Source organism: Anolis carolinensis, chromosome 5, assembly GCF_035594765.1.
Source record: "Anolis carolinensis isolate JA03-04 chromosome 5, rAnoCar3.1.pri, whole genome shotgun sequence".
In the NCBI taxonomy this organism is placed as follows: Eukaryota; Metazoa; Chordata; class Lepidosauria; order Squamata; family Dactyloidae; genus Anolis; species Anolis carolinensis.
The window spans coordinates 48,643,321-48,656,708 of record NC_085845.1 but is presented as its reverse complement, the minus strand read 5'-3'; the positions used below and the strand labels follow the sequence as shown (position 1 = coordinate 48,656,708).

General features: G+C 35.1%; 1 protein-coding gene across 7 annotated transcripts in view; it reads left to right on the top strand.

Annotated features, from left to right (window-relative positions):
• The window catches only part of lrba (LPS responsive beige-like anchor protein), a 424,775-nt gene that overhangs the window by 288,488 nt on the left and 122,899 nt on the right, over positions 1–13,388 (top strand). The gene's annotated exons all lie outside the window — the stretch shown is intronic.

The window sequence follows — 13,388 nt, the reverse complement described above, 5'->3', positions numbered from 1 at the left end:
GATTTATAGATTATAAAAATGTTGCACATGACAGAGATGGACAAACTGATGAAGCTTATACAGTCGCCAAATCCTTCCAAATTTGAAGAAGAATGGCAGCTCTTTATTGACTATTTAAACAAGGGAAAAAAGAAAAAAATGAGTTTTTTATAGTATGAAATGAAAGGTTTTATTTTTTTCTTTTACTTTTTAACATCATAGAAACCAAGTTTGTATTAGATAACAATGGGGAAAAAAACAAAGATGCAAGATGTTAAAAATGCCCCTGTTCTATATCCATCCTCGCACCCTTCTCCATTCCTCATATATTTTGCAATAAAAATTATATGGGGAAAAAAGATCAGTTTAGTCATCTTGGTTTCTAGGAAGAGTACAGGAATGATTGACTTATTGCTTATTTATTTGTCTTTTCAGCAGTCTGCAGCATTTGCAGACCTCTTTTACAGTATCACATCTCAAATGAGCTGGTTTTCTTTCTATGAGCTTTCTTTACAATCCATACATAGAAACTGGAAATATGATGGCATTTTAACACTACGTCTGAGCAACTGCATAGGATTCAAGGGACAGTTGACAGATAATAAAAATCACCTTGTTACTATCTGATGGAAACCTTTTAAATTAATGAGACTTATTGATCATGTGTTGAGATGAATGAGTAAATCAGTTTTTAATCTATTTAATTTAGCTTACTTCTACACTCATTGTTCGGTAGATGTGCTTGTATTTTTAGGGTCACATGTGTTGTGTGATCCACCTTTGGTTTAGGTTAGGCTGTCATATTGATTATCTTCTTTAGAATCCTCTTATTCTGCATAAAATTCATAGTACTAAGTTCTCCAGGTCCTTGGGAAGTAAAGTAGGCCGAAACCATCAAGACCAAGCCATTACATTTTCCCTACTGCACTTGAAAGTTGGGATGAACTTCTGTTGGTACTCAGTGCATATACCATTTAAGTTTTTCATTAAAGAAACAAAGCTCTATTTTTTTAATTTCTTTTTTTTTAAAAAACATGGAAATCATAGGGCCCTTCCAGACAGGCCCTTTATCCCCAGATCTGATCCCAGGTTTTCTGCTTTAAACTGGATTATATGAGTCTGCACTGCCAGATAATTTGGGATAAGCAGAAAACCTGAGATCAGATCATGGGATATAGGGCCTGTCTGGAAGGGCCCATAGAAATAATCTACATTATATCCTAGATAACTGCTGGGGTTTGTTTCCAGGAACACCCCCTACCCTGTGGGTAACAAAACCTATAGATGCTCAATTCCCATTACATACATCTGTTTAGTACAATGGAGACCCTTATATAAAATGGGAAAAATCAAGGGTTGCCTTTTGGAATTAAAAGAAATATTTTGAATTCATAGATGGTTGAATCCACAGATGCAGCATGCATGAATAAGGAGGGATGACTATACATTATCTTTTGCAAACTTTAGTTGGACAGCCATTTTCATTTTATAAGGAAGGGGGTTTTTTTAGCTGTTCTCCTAGTTAACAGGATGCTGGAGGTATTAACAGCCATACACCCATTTAGGGATTACATGTGGCCCCAGGGCTACACTTTTCCCATTTGGTGGAGGTTCTCTTTGGACATTTTGTCCTATAACTCTCACCAGTCCTACTACTACCTGGCATTGTCAGTGGTAAGGGACTGTAGGAGATATAGTCTAAAACACATAGAGATCCATAGGTTCTTAACTATGCAGAGTTATCTAAGAGCAGCCCCCAATGAATGCTGCTTACTTTGTAAAGACCTCTTTAAGGTTGTGTTCTTACATTTGAAAATTTTTAAATAAATAAACTTCCAGATTGAGCATGTCTTATCTAGGTATTCAAAATGCTCTGTAATCTGAAATGATTCATAAGTGAGTGGATCAGATAGTGATCTGATATGATAGTGATCTGATTTCTGATGAGTCAATGTGCACAACGTTATTTTATGCACAAAATTATTTAAAACTTGTGCATGAACCAAAATGTATATAAGGTGCATATGAAATATAAATGAATTTTATGTTTATACTTGCATCCTATCTCCAAGATAGGATGCAAGAATGTATATGTACATATATGCAAATACAGGCATTTTTAACTTAAAAAATATCCAAATTCTAAAGCACTTCTTGTCTCAAGAAAGATAAAGGATACCCAGCCTATGATACGATTATTCACTAAATAAATATCTTCTTACTGGTATTTTAGTAAATTTCCACATATTTGATGCATATGTGTACAGCCGAAATCTGTTTGCAGTAAACCTTACAAAGCTATTCCACATTAATATTCCACTTTTACATAAAATTTAGTTAAATAAAAATACACAATCTGTCACAGAAAAATAAATGTCTTTAAAGGAAAATACAAGACCTATTACAGAAAAACAAATTCCTTTGATTTCTTTTATGCCATTTCTGCTTGAAGAGAGCACAGTTGCACTTGTTACTTCCAAGAACCCTTATCTTTTGTGTCTGTGGCTGTTTCAGGAAGGACAGCATAAGAATTATGAATGTTTGTAATATGAAGGAAGCAGAATAAACATGAAGCAGTGTGCGGCATCTGTACCAATCACAGGAAGAAGAGTTGTGTAGTTTTAACTGATGGATAACCTATTGGTTTCTTTAAAATGTCTTGGAATGGATAAGTAGAGTGATGGGATGGAGGGAAGCAGAGGCATTTGGGATTTATGACTATCACATTTCTAGATGTGCTTATTGTACGACCATAATTTTCGTAGTAACAGGGCATTGGAAGTTTAGTGGTATCTGGCAGTTCAGTGCGGGATTATCATATTTAAACGAACTAGAAAAGGACTGACAAACATATTTCTGATTGGAAACACACAAGATGGCAAAGACCCTTGTTGGTACCAGATGTTAGTCTGGGTCATTGAAGAAATAAATTCATGATCATATTCCCAAGGCAGCAAGGGATGCCTGCTAGCAAGAAGATAGAGGAATTCAATGTGTAAACAGTGATAACAGTGTTATGTCATTTATATTAAAATTTGGCTGTTAATTACAGTGAATGCCATAGCTTTAAAAAAAACCCACCTTTGTTAGAGTGTTAAATAAAGACTACATTTTGTTAGAAAATAGCAGTTGTAGCTTTCTTATAAAATTAGATCTGCTGATTCGTTTTTTGGATGTCAGTATTTACTTTAAAGTAAAGGATCCATATTTAAATTTTCTTCAACAAATGTGAATTATCCCACCTGTGATGAAATATGTGAGCTCCAAAAAAACCTTCAAAGTGCTCTGTATTTTTATTTATTTATTTATTTATTTTATTTATACCCCGCCTTTCTCTACCCAAAGAGGAATCAAGGCGGCTTACATATGGCAATTATTTAGTGCTTTAAACACATACAAAACATAAACTTAAAATATATTGAATTAAAATGAATACATATTAAATATTTATAAACACATTTAATATAAACAGGTAAACAGGTTGATTTTGCTGAAGTTATTGAAAAATTAGTTTTGACAAAACCTAGGAAATAAATTTCGAGATAATTATATATATTATTGTAAGTTTTTTGTAATGTAAATCCATATAGTTTTAAAAATGAAAAATAATAATTTTGAGTCATCATTTAAATTCACTTGCTTTATGTTAAATCTTATGAAGCATCATGTTGTCCTTAACTTTCCCAGTAGGGTGAGGGAGACAGTCAAAGGTCCTGGCATGGGGGCCCACTTCAAGGTGTTTGGATTTACGACAGGGGAATCTCAACTTTGGGAAGGCTCATATGAAATGAGCCATATTTCAGATATCCTTGCCCCCAAACTGTTTGATGCATTGAAAGATGGTGAGGCAGGAAGAAAACTCTTTCAGAGATCCACTTATAGTACAGAGGGCTCATACCTTTCCCAAAAAGGGAACTAAGTGCAGCAGATAGTACCTGTTCTTTTATTCCTTTGCGGCTATAACAGTTGTCTTTGGGAAAGATGGAGGGCCTTTCAACATTATTGTCACGCAGCAATTATATTCCTTCTCTCTCTCCCTGTCTTTCATTTATTTTCCTGCATTTAACTTGTGAATAAGCTATGCAAATCAGTCTTAAATTATTTGGCAGGAGCAGAAGCTGTTGTTGCAGTGATGATATGCTGTATGTATTCTATCTTTCCCTATTTCTACCTAAACAAAATGAATAAGCTATCATTTTAAGAGTATGGTAATTTCTTTTTAACCCTTATTGATAATGGGCATGATTCCCTCTTATTTTCATCTGATTATATTTGCATCTCTTTGTTCATTACCAAGATGCATTTCCCTCTTTCTTTTTTTGATTCATCATAGTAAAGAATCTGTTAAGATGTATGTAATTATCTACGAAGAGAAAGAAATATTGCTGGAGAAATGCATTTCTGTTGCCAGAACAACTGAGTTAAAAACCCAAGTCTTACTGTATGGTTTGTGAACCCTACCATTCAACACTAATGAGATGCATGAGAGTGCTTTTGTCATAGTTTCATCAAACTGATTTTGTCAGCAGTAGTGCAGAACCCTTGACACATTGCTTTGAGTGTTCATTAGGCAGACAATTTCTTTGAATTTTCACTAATTTGATGAACTCATTTATCTATGGATAATGACATCTTATATTATGTAGGGTTATGCTCAGAGTTGAGAATGCTTACCTGAATTTGTTTATTATTTCTTGCTTTTGTGTTTCGGCAATATATTGGTACATTAGTGTTATTGCAGGTAACACATGTATAATTTTATTAAAGCATAAAATTGGCCGCAGGACTGAAACAAGTATTTCAGAAATAAATGGCTCTGCATATCTGTTTGTTTCAGTGCATTTTAAATGGTGATTTAAAATATTTATATGATACTTTCCTAATTTTTCTATTTTCTGTCTGTCACGTTTAATTTTAACTGTTCAAATTGTCTCAAAATAATGCAGGTGAGGTTTCTATAACAAAGTAGCTATACAGTTGAGAATGTCTTTGGGAGAAAGATGAAATTAAAGAAATACTAACTTTTAACTTTTTAAAACTTGTGGCTTGTTCGAAAAATAATATTGAACCGATTTGTTGTAGAAGGCTTTCATGGCTGGAATTACTGGGTTGCTGTGAGTTTTCCGGACTTTATGGCCATGTTCCAGAAGCATAGGAGAGAATGCTTCTGGAACATGGCCATACAGCCCAGAAAACTCACAGCCACCTAAAATTGAACAACATGATTCAGATGATGATATCACAACCTTATAAACATTATACATGCATAGCCTCTTTGCTTGAGGGGTAATTAAATTATTTTTTGCTAATTATCATTAACTATTACCAGGGCCGTAGCCAGAAATTGGGGGGGGGGGGGTTGAACCCCTCCCCCCCCTACAGGCCTGTCAATATTTGTTTAAGATAGTGCTTGTAGTTCTGGAGGGACTCTTAATTTTTTTGCATCTCATAGACTTAGCATGGGGAGTTGGTTAACCAGTTAAAATTATATATATATGTCAGCCACTCTGAGTCCCCTGCGGGGTGAGAAGGGTGGGGTATAAATATGGAAAATAAATAATAAATACATTTTCCTGTTATTTCCTTCACCCATGTCCTCGTCGTTGAAACAACCCTCATTTATGATATGGGAAGTGGGGAGAGAGAATAATCAGCAAAAACGGGGAAAATTGTTTTCCTCCTTCAACGTTCCCCCCAATGAATGGAATATCCTTCTCTCTCTAGTCCTCCCTTGTGGCCTCCGCCCAGATAATGAAACAGTATCACTACGTTTATTTCATCCTTTTCTTCTGGAGTTTTCTTGCTAAAGTATACTTGACGCACAATAGTTTGCACTTTTCTTCTGAATTCATCTTCCAGCCTGATTAATTTAGATGTTTAGTCCCCAAGTAATTAGTATGGAGGCTCTATCTGAATGTTGTATGCATGTAACCAATTTTCATTAATACAAAGGAACCATTTGGTGCCTGTTTTGCCATTTTACACCCTTCTGTTGCTCATCATCCCTTAATGGACTTTCTCTAGTTGAACATCTAACCTTTAAAACAAACAATCTCATCTTGGCTTTTAAGTCCAAAGGGAAACCAGGTTGTTAAAGTGTAAGTTAAAATAGCATACAGGAGGCCAATAATTTGAGCAGTGGGCAGTTGGAAGGCTTTTTGAAGTAACTTAGAAATAGGATGTTACAGGTGTATCTTTATTTGTGAAGTCTTACATTGTATACTTTGTGTGTGTGGGTTTGCTGCGAGTTATAGTAGTGACATTAGTTGAGATGAGGCATCTCAGGAGACCTCGGCGAATGTCTGTTCTGTGTTAAGAAGAAAAAGCATGTGAGAGAAGAAGAGCTGCTCTGTGTATCCCAGTAGGGATTTGCTGAAATTGCTATTTCGAAACTAGTCCTACCTCTGCTATTATGAGGTTGTAAACTGATGGTTAGTTTCTCTAAAATTGTGAATCTAATACATATAATGTCTGTAATAAAAGTCACCTATTTCATAACATCTGTGTCTTTTGACATCAAAAGACTAGAACTATAGAAGGGCTTGCATTTGAGGATAGGCTTTCATGTAAACAAATTAATTTCCACTTAAATGGAGAACATTTTACCTGCAGTAATATTCCAGTCCAACAAATATCTATTTTAATGACTCTTTGTAAATTTAGTAGTTAAAGAAACTACATGCCTCCGTTGTGGGGGATAGATACTTTAAAAAATAATTGTGTCCCAGTACAAATGAGTTAATGTTTTAGTATCAGATATAAATGAGCAGTTAGATGTATTTAATATCCAAACCAAGAAAACACTTGGTTTTAGTTGTCTGTAGCAATATAGCATAAATCCCATGTAAAACAAATTGCAGTTTTGGAATATACTTTAATGCCCATTCGACAAAGAAGAAAATGAGGTGATTGAAGTTCAATTTGTACCATGTTATTAACCATTTCCGCTTGACTAGATGAGTAAAAGGATAATGGATGAGGGTTTTATTATTGCCTTTCTGCTAAAATGAAGTGGTATAAAAGATAAGGTAATGAGATTAATGAATAGAAGGTAAAGGAGTAATCAATCAAACTCAAACATTGAGAAGAGATGACAGCACATAGGAGCTGTATGAAAACTTTTCTTTTTTAAAAAAAAGTGGACTTCATCAATGTGACTAGAACTTTAAAATCTGACACTTACTGCTTTTAACTGTTTAACCAACTGTACTCTGGATTCTTTAATAATACCACCGGCACCAATGTGTAATAACACACTATGTGTGAGATTCCAAGCCCTAATATATTTTGTTTGCTTTCCTTTTTGAGTTCAGTTTTTGAAATAATACTATATAATCTGATTTAAAATACATTATAATGATATGTTCTGTCTATATTACTGTTCTTCCACAGAATTCAAGACATAGCCCACTTTTTCCATGGAAGTAACCCATGGTGTAAATCTAGGCTGTCAGATTGTTTGTTCTTTGCATAGGGATTTCAACACAGATCTCTCTAGTCCAGGTTGAATGTATTATCCATATTACAACAAAAAAGGAAAAAGGGAAAGAGAAAAAATTCTGAAGTACTATAGCCTAGAATGCAGACTATTACAGTTATCTGTCTTTAAAGGTTGTAGTTATTAACATCTGGAAATAGTAGTTTGTTGACAGCAAATCTCTCATTTGTACATTTCTCGCCCCTCCCTCTAGTTAGAACCAAGTACAGAAATTAAGGATTGCCAAGTACAGAAATTAAGGAATGCCTAATCCCTCAACACTGCCACTTTGAAGATCCTGATCCATTAATATACTGAAGTAGAAACAAGACTACATTACTTTGTAGATGGTGGTTGCATCATTGCTTGTCCAAATACCACCATTGATGCTGAATGGAAAAGTTTATAAAAAAGTTCTGAACTCCCTTATGCCTTTAAAAAATCATAGAACAAAATAAGTAAAATATACATCTTATGAGATACTGGCTGATAGTTATTTAGTTGTAGAGCTATATAGTGATATTCTTCAACAGCGGTTTTATAATTGCTTCTTTTTAGAGAAATGTCGAGAAGGATTCAAAATTTCTTTCTGAGAAGGATTCATAATCTCAACTAATCAGTTGGTCATTCTTCTTGTAGTGGTTCTACCAAGCCAGGATGGTTATGAAAGACATTTTAACAAACAAATGGATGGCCTCACTTCTCCAAGCACAGCAGACAAATTCAGACCCTCATATGGGTAAATCAGGGAAGAAAGAGTGAGAATATAAGGTGTGGAGGCTTCAAAATTGCATCTTATAATTGATGCCACTTAATATTCATATCTCATCTAAACTTGCAATTGAGCAACAATATACCATGTATGCAGCAAGATCAGCAAAAATGGGGAAAACACAGTCAGACAACAGAGATCCAAATGATTTCCGCACCAAGTGAATGCAAAACAAAGTGGCAAATTAGGTTCAGTGTAAAAATAAAGGAATCGTTATTGTGGCCTGCTGTTATCCAAATCCAGCTCATAGAAGGTCAATAGGAAATTCCTCATCAATTATAAGGAAAGTCTTATCTGTAAATTTGTTCACTCCATTCAGAACCAACATGCTATTTTTGATCAATGGTCAGAAATAACTGCAGTGGGGACTTCCTCCCATCCTGATCATGTTCTTAGTGCACAAGATGGGTAGAGCAAGGAATCATCACTGCTGTTTCTTATCCTGGATCAGAGAAAATACTGGAAGGCTTTCCTTTCTCACCCACTTTTCCATTTGGAAGGAAACCCAACACTATTGCTAGATTACTTTTGGGCATTGAATATTTGCCATTTTTGTTATTTTTGTAAACCACCCTGAATTCCTTCGGGGAGAGGACAGTTTATAAGTAAGGTTATTATTATTATTATTATTATTATTATTATTATTATTATTATTATTATTATTATTAATGATCTGCCTAATGTGGTTCTCTCCATCCATTGAACACATGGAAAGGTTTTGTATGTATAGCAAAGGGCTGTACAAAGATAAATCTTTCCATATACTCATTAGATGTGGAGAGCCACATTAAGTAGATGTGTAAATGTGCATCAGAGGAGGGCTTGGGGTTGGAACCAGCAGACATCCCACCAATTATCTATCAGCTTGATCCTGGGGAGAAATCTAGTCCAGGAACAAAAGCGTTGATCACTCTTGATATAAGATTTTGAAAACTGAAATTTCTCTCTCTCTCTCTCTCTCTCTCTCTCTCTCTCTCTCTCTCTCTGTGTGTGTGTGTGTGTGTGTGTGTGTGAGAGAGAGAGAGAGAGAGAGAGAGAGAGAGAGAACCAATTGCCATGTAGTAATTAAACTAATCTTTGGATTGTGATGAATGGTTTAAGGGAAATGTCAGCTTTGGGGGCACCTGTGAAAATAACTCATTCTCTGCTAGAAAATATTTGGAAAGGATTTGAAGGACACACTATTGTGATACCTGTATCATTGCAGCCATAAAATAGCTGTGTATATTTGGGGTCTATCCATGTCAAAGAGAATATCATAGAGCTGGAAAAGATGCTTTTATGGAAGACCTCAGCTTGTCAATACATCAATTATTTTCAAAACTAACTTTTCAAGCTGTAGAAAATAGCAACCACAGTATTCAGTAGGCTTGAGCATTTACTCTGATTAAGGTCTAACAGAAGTATGAGTGTTGTGCTTAGAAGGAAGACAATAAGAGAACACATATACAATTATGAATGGTGCTTTGGTGAATAGAGCTTTTCCCTACTACCTTCTCTCATGTTTAAATATGGGTTGACTTATGAAAACTAATGGGTAGAAGAATCAGGACAGAGAGAAGGAAGCATTCATGTAGTATGGAATTAATTTATGAAATTTGTTGCCACAAAATAGTGATGAATGACTATTTTGATGACTTTCAAAACAGATATAAAATATAGGAAAAGTCTGTCAGTGACTGTGAAACATGATGGCTAAAAGCACCCTGCAGGTTCCAAAGGCAGCTACCATGAATGCTGTTGGAGAAAAGACTGGGGAAGGGCTGTTGCTGTAATGATTTTCTTGAAGGCTTTCCAGAGTTTCTTGTCAATCATAAAAACTAGATCCTACAACAGTGGTTCCCAAAACCTTGGAACTCTAGGTTTCTGCAAAAGCATCATAGGAGTTTCACGAAAAATCTTTAAAAATCAATTTTAAAATCAATTTTAAAATAAAGTCACATGGAGCCAACAATTTGATTTACAGTCTCCATAATAGCTATTTTGTGCTATAGCTATTGCTGTCAGGTTTTACAGGACCATAGCCAGAAATTATTATTTTGGGGGGGGGGGGGGTTTGAAACTTTTTAAAGCTAATCATGAAGAGTTCCGTAACTCAAAATAATTTAGAAATCAGGCTCCATCGATAAACTTCAGTGGACACTCATGGGGATTTAGTTAATCACTTAAAATTCGTGAGTAAACCCGTTTTTTTGAAAACCTGAAAATTTGGGGGCCAGTTGAATCCTTCCCCTCCCCCGCTCCAGCTACAGCCCTGGGTATGTAGTTCATGGCTACACATTTCAACATTGCATAACAAGAGTGGTTCACACATAGTCAATTTTCCATGTTGATCCTTCATTTGTTTCTTGTACACCTTTTGAGATAAAGACATTTGGGATATTGGGACACTATTCGTGAACATTTACTCAAAAATTAGATGTTATATAGGAAATTGAGAAGCATATTTGAATTAGCATAAAATGATCCCGAATGTATTTTTGATTAAAGAGGGATAGAGCTAGGGTTTTGCAGAAAATATTTGTCTTCTGAAGGGTTCAATAGCTGAAAACATTGGGAACCGCTGATCTAGAATAGTAATTTTCACATCAAAAAATGAAATCATAAAATGATGATTGGGTAAGGATCTAATGATAGGATGCCATTGACAGATGAAACAGGAAAGGGAAGTCCCAGTGCACTTTTTCTTTACAGTGCACACCTATATTCCCTCAAAACCAGTTTTTTTGGGCTCTGAAAGGCTTCAGGCGTTTCTTCTCATTTGGGAGAGCTGCAGTGAGGAGAAACCTGGTCAGAAGAAATTCTACCAGCAGAAAGTTAGATTTAGCCCAGAAGTTTGCATGTAATTTACATTTGCTAGTACAGTATATCAACAATCCAAGTTGAAGTGGTTTATGCCACTCTTTAGTGTGGAAGATGTTTTTAAGTAGAGGAGTTTCCTTTGTAAAAAGAGACCACCTAGCTACCCTAGTCTGATAAAAGAACAACCTTGAGATTTGCCAGTTCAATCCTTGCTTGTAACTTTGTCATGACATTTTAACCTAGGTATATCCTACCTGTCAGGCTCAAAGAATATATTTTTGCTTGTTTCATCCTTGCATGTGAGGGGGGATAATTCCATAATTTTCTCCCTACTATGGAACAAAATGAATATCTCTGTGCAGTTTCTTGCCCAGTATTCATACATATTCAAGTGTTTTAGGAAATTATTCTCTGCATGTGGTTTTTTGCCTGAAAATTATGTTTTTGTTTTTAAAGCAAAAAAGATAGCCAGATTGTTTTTTGTGCAATGTTACTGGGATTTGGTACAAAAACCTAGCAATTTTTTCACAAAAACTATGTGGACTTATGGAAAGTGTGCAAAGCACTGTTACCAGGCTCCATGTCTTTTGGGTGACATGATGTTTGCATAAAAACACCCCACGGATTTTGCACAGATATCACGTGAGTTTGTGGAAATGTGTGAATAGGTAGTGAGAATTCCACAAAATTCTCACTTCTGTGTTACTCTTCGTGAGTGGATATTTTTTTAAATGTCTAGAAGTGGCAGACAGTTAGGTGAACATTGTTTTTTAACAGTATGTTCCTTCCTGCTTGCTGATTTCTGTTTTTGTGTTATATACTTGATATTTCTTCCTGGTCTTTGGTTTACGATTGATTTCCCATTCCTCCTATTTTGGATCAGCTTATAGGTTTGTCTTGCCAAGACCCATTACCTGGGCTATTTCTATGTTATCTGGAGTCTGGAGTACTTACCCTTTTATGTTGAGGCATCCATTCTGCAAGTAACAATTGGGTATGGGGAGATGCCAAACATCATCAAGGCAGACTGTTCAGTTGTGCCATGTGTTTTATGGGGGATCAGATTAATTGCTTGAGTGCATCTGAGCTCAACTCCTCCAGTTAGTACTTGCTAGTACTAGTATTTTACATCTGTGCATTGGAGAGAAGCCTACATTTTCTAGCTTTTAAAAAAAGTTTAAACAGAAAATAAATGGAAAGGATTAGAAATCAAGCAAAGGCCTATCAAAAGAGTCAATGAATAATTTACTGGCCATGGGCTTTTGAGGTCCATCAGGTCGACACAAATAATGCATTATGAAAAAGGAATTTCAGTTTTCTGTACATCTGTCTTTTGCAGCATCTTAAAATGAAACAGTTTTACCCATTCAAGACAACATCAATTTCTTAGTCCTTGCTTCATGTATGAAATAGCGTTCTGTGAAAATATCAATATCATTGGTTAATATAAATGAAATTAATTTTTAAAGCTGGGCTAAAGGTTGACATATGAAAAATTGCATTACTTTGCAGAAGAGAAATTTCTGTCTTCTAGTGAAATTTCAGGTCAGGAGGGCAAGTAATTTTCACAATCTTCAATGGGAACCAATGAAATATGAACTTCATTGTCACCTAGCCCCAAAGCGATAAGATAAAATGAGCTGATACATCATTTGCTGTGGTTTTATCATCTCCTGCAGTAATTGGAAGAGAAAACATAAGAGCTTTTCTCCCAAATCACTTTGCCTCCTTATTCAGATCTAAACCATTTTAGTCTGATCGATGCAAAGGTCACACAGCTTTTTATTTATTTACTTATTTTGTAAATTCTTTGTGCTTTACCAAAATGTCTAAGGAAACATTAAAATAATGAATATGTTTAATTGAGTTTTTCACCCATGAAAGAAAGGAATGAGATTGTATATCAATCTATTGGGGCGATAAGGAGGGGAAAGAATGTGGAGGATGCTGGATTCAATAGCTACATGAATAAGCATTTGACAATTAAACATTATTTGAAATGCACCTGATTTTAGAGATAGACCTTTTCTTTTTTGTTAATTCATTACGGTGTTCTGTATATATTTGAAACACTTGAAAAGAGGAAACACACAAAGTGTATGTATAGAATATTAAAGGGGAATTCATAGACTTTGTGATTAAGTGTAAATTAGTAGGCTAGAATGTGACATTTCTTTATATGTACAGTAGAGTCTCACTTATCCAACATAAACGGGCCGGCAGAACGTTGGATAAGCGAATATGTTGAATAATAAGGAGAGATTAAGGAGAAGCGTATTAAACATCAAATTAGGTTATGATTTTACAAATTAAGCACCAAAACATCATGTTATACAACAAATCTGGCAGAAGAAGTAG